This window comes from Mus pahari, unplaced genomic scaffold (genome assembly GCF_900095145.1).
Source record: "Mus pahari unplaced genomic scaffold, PAHARI_EIJ_v1.1 scaffold_12856_1, whole genome shotgun sequence".
Classification (NCBI taxonomy): Eukaryota; Metazoa; Chordata; class Mammalia; order Rodentia; family Muridae; genus Mus; species Mus pahari.
The window spans coordinates 10555-16257 of NW_018392543.1; the positions used below are offsets into that span (position 1 = coordinate 10555).

A 5703-nucleotide genomic window follows, 5' to 3' on the forward strand; every position below is an offset into this window, starting at 1 on the left:
TGACATTCCCAATTAGACAGTGCTTGCTACTTTCCACTGAGCCAAATTCAGTTTGGCTGTCAGCAGGCATGGGCTGAAGTCCGAAGGCGATTTCAAACCGCATAGGTGATTTTGCATCTCGGTGCTTTCGTTTCGTCGACAGGATCAGATTCTGCCTGGCAGGCTGCAGTGGGATTCTGTGTGAACCCACGATTCGGACCGTATGCACCTGGATGCTGACAGAAATGCTTGGTGTCCAGGTGTGAGTATGCAGGAGACGCGATGCAGACACTGGGGTTTTGGAATGTTTTCTGGTTCCCTGCACCGCTCGATGTTTCTAAACGCTGAAAAATCCTTCGCTTCTTTTTGATAGCAGATTTCATGCTATTGGTAAAGGCATGTTTTCAACTTGGCAAGTGTGCCAAGACATGTGACACCCACCCTCTGAAAGACGACAAATTCCGGAAAAACACGAATCTCCATCACAGATGTTTTCCTTTCTGTGCACCTATGATCATCTGTTTCGGCCCAGGGCTCCACTGCCATTCGGTTTCAATTGCTCTTTCCTTCCTCATGTCACCTCAGACATAAGGGAGCAAAACGCAGGACGACACCTGGATAAGACGTCTCACTAGCACAACATGGATTTTAGGCAAGACTTGCGATCTTGGGTAAGTCTGTGATTAGTCCGCCCGCGCTTGTCCACAATGCTAGGAACCACAGCTGGGAGTGGGGGCAGGTGAAGGAATTCCTGCAAGAATCCGGGTTCACAGATACAGTGATGCTTCACAGCAGGGGTCGCTGTCAGGTCTGCTATTCGCCCAGCACCAAATCAGGGTAGTTAGTGACCAGCTTAGACTCTCTGGGTATCACTTCTTGGTCTACTGTGACTTGTCTGGCAAGCCAAGTTCCTTTTGGTGCTCAGCAGATTATGGAGGAAATCAGACCATGAATTCAAACCATTTACCGGATTTTGTTCATCAGTGCTTTCCTTTTGTCGCCAGAACAAGGTTTGAACGCGCAGGCTTCGCGTTTTTGTACGATTTCGTTTGTTAACAGATTTCATACGGAGGTCCGTCCGGCAAAAGGACATTTTCCCCTAGAAAAATTTTCTAATTCATCGGACTTCACCTTCCTTGAAGACTACAAAAACTGCTGACCTGTAGCCTGCAGGAGACTGCTCCACAGGCTCCTGTCCTTGGGAGGCATGTACTTGCTCAAGGGATGGAGTCGACTTTCTGGTCCCTGCAAGTGATGCAGTCCTGGGATTCCATTCCTGCGATGCAAGAGGTCCAGCCTTCTCTGCTCCACAGCTTCTCAGAAGACCGCGGTCCCTGGTCTCTTCCTTTCTATTCAGTCCTCAGCGTGTTACCATCAGACAATGGCGGTGAGTACCATGAACAACCGCTTCCAGTTTGGATCGGTTAAATCGCGGGAATCTACCCCAGGACCGACACTTGCAGAATCCAGAGCACCTCGGAGCCCAGCATTCCTGACTCAGTGAGCGCCATCCAGGAGGAACAGCAGTAGAAACCCACGACTCAGGGGACCCGGGAGGACGCTGCAGAAAATAATTCACAGTGGCAACGCAGCCCCGGTCCTGTTCCAGAGCGTCCCACCGTGGCCACGAAGAACACGACACTGTGATCTGTGGCTACAGCTAGTGCCAGGCATCAGCCATCAGGGACAGGAGAAATAGACTCTGAACTTTGCCAGGCCTCCTGGAGCGCATTCATTGCTTGCTATGTGCCTCCTCCTTGGCTGCTGCCCGCTGGCCTTTGGCAGCAGGGAACCTTAGAGAACAGCAGGCGCCTTTCTGCAATTTTAAAGCGGGGGGGGGGAGGGGGGTTGTGCCTAAAAGGATCTGTGCACCTAAATCTCTCCATTCTCTCCAACTGCAGGCAATCTTCAGTGCAGCCCCCGCGTCCACAATAATTTGCCTTCAATCCTCTGTGCCATTTCTTAATCGTTTAGTAAATGATTTAAAGAAACTGTTCTGGGTTGTGCCAGCCCATTTTCCAAAGCGCCGATTTCAACCTGGATCGCCTGTTTCTAGGATTCATGGAAAGGCCAGAAAGGGGAAAACCCTGGTACAACTTGCAATGGCAAGGCAGGTCTGGCTTTAGGCTCTAGGAATTCAGGGAAGGCGTGGTCCAGGGCGCTAAAACCTTAGTTGGCCGAGGTCTCTCTGCTCTTGTTTTTTAAGGAGGCATCAAGGTTATTTCCCTGGCATGCTCTTGGTCCAGCAACAAGGAGCCTAAGACAGAAAACTGATGGGTTCTCACTCTCATTGTCTGCCTTTGGTCCTGGATAAGTACTGGATTAGTGCACCTGCAGGCTTTTCCTTATCAATTGGGGAGCAGGAGCCAATGAGAGTCCTAAACCAGAATGGTTCATTTGCAAAAACCTGCAGTTCTGCCTGCAAGATCAAGGCCAGCCACTTCTGCAGCCATGGGCACTGTGTATCCAGAAATACACCTCTCCCACATTACCAATGTTCAGTGCCTGAGCTTGCGATGTCTCATCCTGGTTCACGATTGACTGCCACTTGTACTATATCAGCCTGTAAAGGCTGAATCCCACCTTGATTGATAACAGCATAGTTGATTTTGTTTCCAGGTGCTTTTGGTTTCACATGGACCCAGACTTTGCCAGGGAGGCTGCAGTGGGATCCATTGCAAACCCAGGGTCCAGAAGGGGAGGAGGAAACCCTGGATGAGACCCGTGGCGCCTATGCACCAGTATGACCCAGGGAATGTGACTCAGACACAATTTCATTTTCTTTTTGGGTCCTCTCACCCACCATCTGGAAAACTGTCAGATTTCTAAGGAATGTGCATTGCATGCCCAGCACCTTAGACAAAAACAAGTTTCAGTCTGGCAAGTTACACACTGCATATTCTTGCATAAGAATTTTTTTTTCTCTTCAAAAAGCCTGTGTTTCACATAGAGATTTAACAATACACTGCCAGTTTTTGCATAAACTAGAACTTCTCAACTATCATTTGCAAATCTCTTTGTTAAGTTTTGTTTGTATGGATTTTTAATGCTGTATGGTTTCAATGCTGTACCTGGGTACTGTAGGTAACATCTGGTAAATTTTATACAGTTTTATACATTTTTAAGATTGTTTAGCAAGAACATTATTTGTCCTATTTCATCTTTCCACACCCTCCCCAGAAAGAAACTTTTTCAGGACAAAAATCACCTGACAGGGACCAGAACCATCATGTAAACAGTCAGGGGCTTGCTTCCCTGAAAGTACATCCACTTGCCCATAAAACTCCTGCCCAGTGGTTAAAACCTCCTCCTCCCTACTTGACTCTGTGTTCTTGATGGATGGATTTCCATAGGAAGTCTTAGTGCTGATGTCTGATGCTGAGCCAGAAAGCCTTTCCTGTACTGTTGAGTGGGAAGGGAAAGGGATGCTGTACTTGGTGCTGTGAGACAGGTCCATGATCACCAGGGTCTCCTTCTGATTCTCACATTAGTTTGTTTACCTTAAAACTGCATTAAACAGAATACAATGGGGCCAGTTTCATAGGATGCTCTAATGTATTTCTGTGTCTTGAAGAACGCACAATCATGACAACTTGCAAACAGAGTAAATACAATGGGCATTTCTGAGTGAGATAACCTACCCAAGATCCAGAGTCCACTACATAGAAGATGTAGGAGATCAGTCTGTGAATTAGCCATTTGACTCAGTGTGTTCAANGTACCTAATTAAGTTAGGATATTGGTTTATAATTCTTGTCCTGATGGGTTTGAAATTTACCTAGGGGTCTCTACTGGTCATATTTTGTTTGTCAACTTGATACAAAGTGCAGTTATCACAGAGAAAGGACTGTCTCTTGAGGAAATGCCTCCAAGAGATCCAGCTGTAACGTATTTTTTAAATTAGTGATCAAGAGCAGAGGGCCCTCAATGTAGGTGGTACCATCCCTGGCCTGATAGCCCTGGCTTCTATAACAAAGCAAGCTGAGCAAGCCAGGGAAAGCAAGCCAGTAAAAAGAACCCTCCATGGCCTCTGTGTCAATTCCTGCCTCCAAGTTCCTGCCCTGCTTGTATTTCTGTCCTGACTTCCTTTGGTGATGAAAAGCAAAGTGTAATTAAAAGCTGAATACAATCTTTCCTCCCCAACTTCCTTCTTGGTCATAACATTTTCTTCCAGGAATCCAAACACTGACTTAGACAGGGTCAAGGCATGGAAAGGCAGGGACTCCAGCTATTAATCCCCTTGAGACCTANTCTTTGTCCCACAATCCTACTAGAATTCCACAAGAACAATGTAGCAGGTACAGTCTCAGCATGTCCATGGCTTGGTGACCAGGCTGGAGAGTCCTGAGATAAATGTCCTGGATCTAACCAGTCAGTCATGGGAACTATGGTGTCTGTCCTTCTGACCTGGACACTCGAGCAATAACTAAGCCAAACACCTTCTCCAAACGCACCTCTAACAACATTTTCACTGGTCAGAGATTAACAAGGAAAAATAGTCCATATTTGTTTCCTATCTAATCCAGCTCAATGATATTCAAACTCAAAAGTGTCCTACTTGTATAAATGTATACTTAACAAAATACTGCAATGTCCAAAAAACAATCAAGGCAGGTATAGAGAGACTGATGAACTATGAGTTTCAAGATACTCCCCATTCCATTCTNCTACCAAATTATTTCTAGTCAGTTTTGTACTAGAAAAAGAAATCCTGTAAGAATGTCTGGGCTCTTCTATTGTTGATGAAATCTTGAACTCTTCTCCCAGTTTTGAACTTTACAGGAGAAATTTTGAAAGGCCTTCATTCTCTCAGTGAATCCCAGATTTATTATCTGAGTCTTCCCAACTGCTTTGAAAGGTCTNAATGCTGTGAAATAAAGAAAATGTTAAAANTTCAAAGGAAAGACATGCANATCAGAACTTTGATACACTGCTTTTTTATTTCCTACATAGAGTTCCAGGAAAATGAAATTCAGGGAGTAAACTGTAAGTGATGATACTTAAGTGTCCTCTTTACACTGATATCTGTGTGATCACTCTCTAGTCTGGTCTCTAGCCTAGTAGTTCACAGATTAGGTCTTCCTGGGGGAGAAAGATCACTTAAAATTCCTGGGAATACTGAAAAGGTAAAACTGCAACCAATAGTCCAACAAAGTAAAAACCATTATTTTGGCATCACACCCGATGTTGCCCATGCTTGAGCATGAGAACCCACATCCTCCGCATGGTGTAGGGAACTCAGCTGGCACTGGAGGGAAAGGGTGGGCTGCAGAGTGAGAGCTACTAACTACCCAGGCTTTCTTTCCATAGATGAAATCCCAGGAGAAATATCACAGCTGACTCTCCCAGTTCCTGAGCCCTGCTTTTCATAGCAGCTTCCATTTATTTTCCAGAACTGCAGAAAGGCCTGTCATGAGAACCATCTATCACTCTTTATTTCTCCATCCTTCACTCACTCTCGACAAGCCTCCCTCCCTCCCTCCTTTCCTTCCTTCCTTCCTTCCTCCATACTTTCATTTATTTGTTCCTCTCAGTGTATACACTCTCTGTTCTAGAATTCTCAGTGTAAATCAGGCTGGTTTGGAACTCACAGGTATCCACCTGGCTGAGTGAAAATGCCTACCTCAGATCCATTTCCTACTGAGAGGCTAGAATTTCTGGAAGACCAACAGCTAAACTAAGGCTTATAAAATGTGAAACTCTTCAACGATACCCTTGTAAAGC

At 45.6% G+C, this 5703-nt stretch overlaps 1 pseudogene; it reads left to right on the forward strand.

Annotated features, from left to right (window-relative positions):
• Window positions 1-1203: 1203 nt before the first annotated feature.
• Window positions 1204-1914, forward strand: LOC110315088 (annotated as a pseudogene).
• The last annotated feature ends 3789 nt before the right edge of the window (window positions 1915-5703 follow it).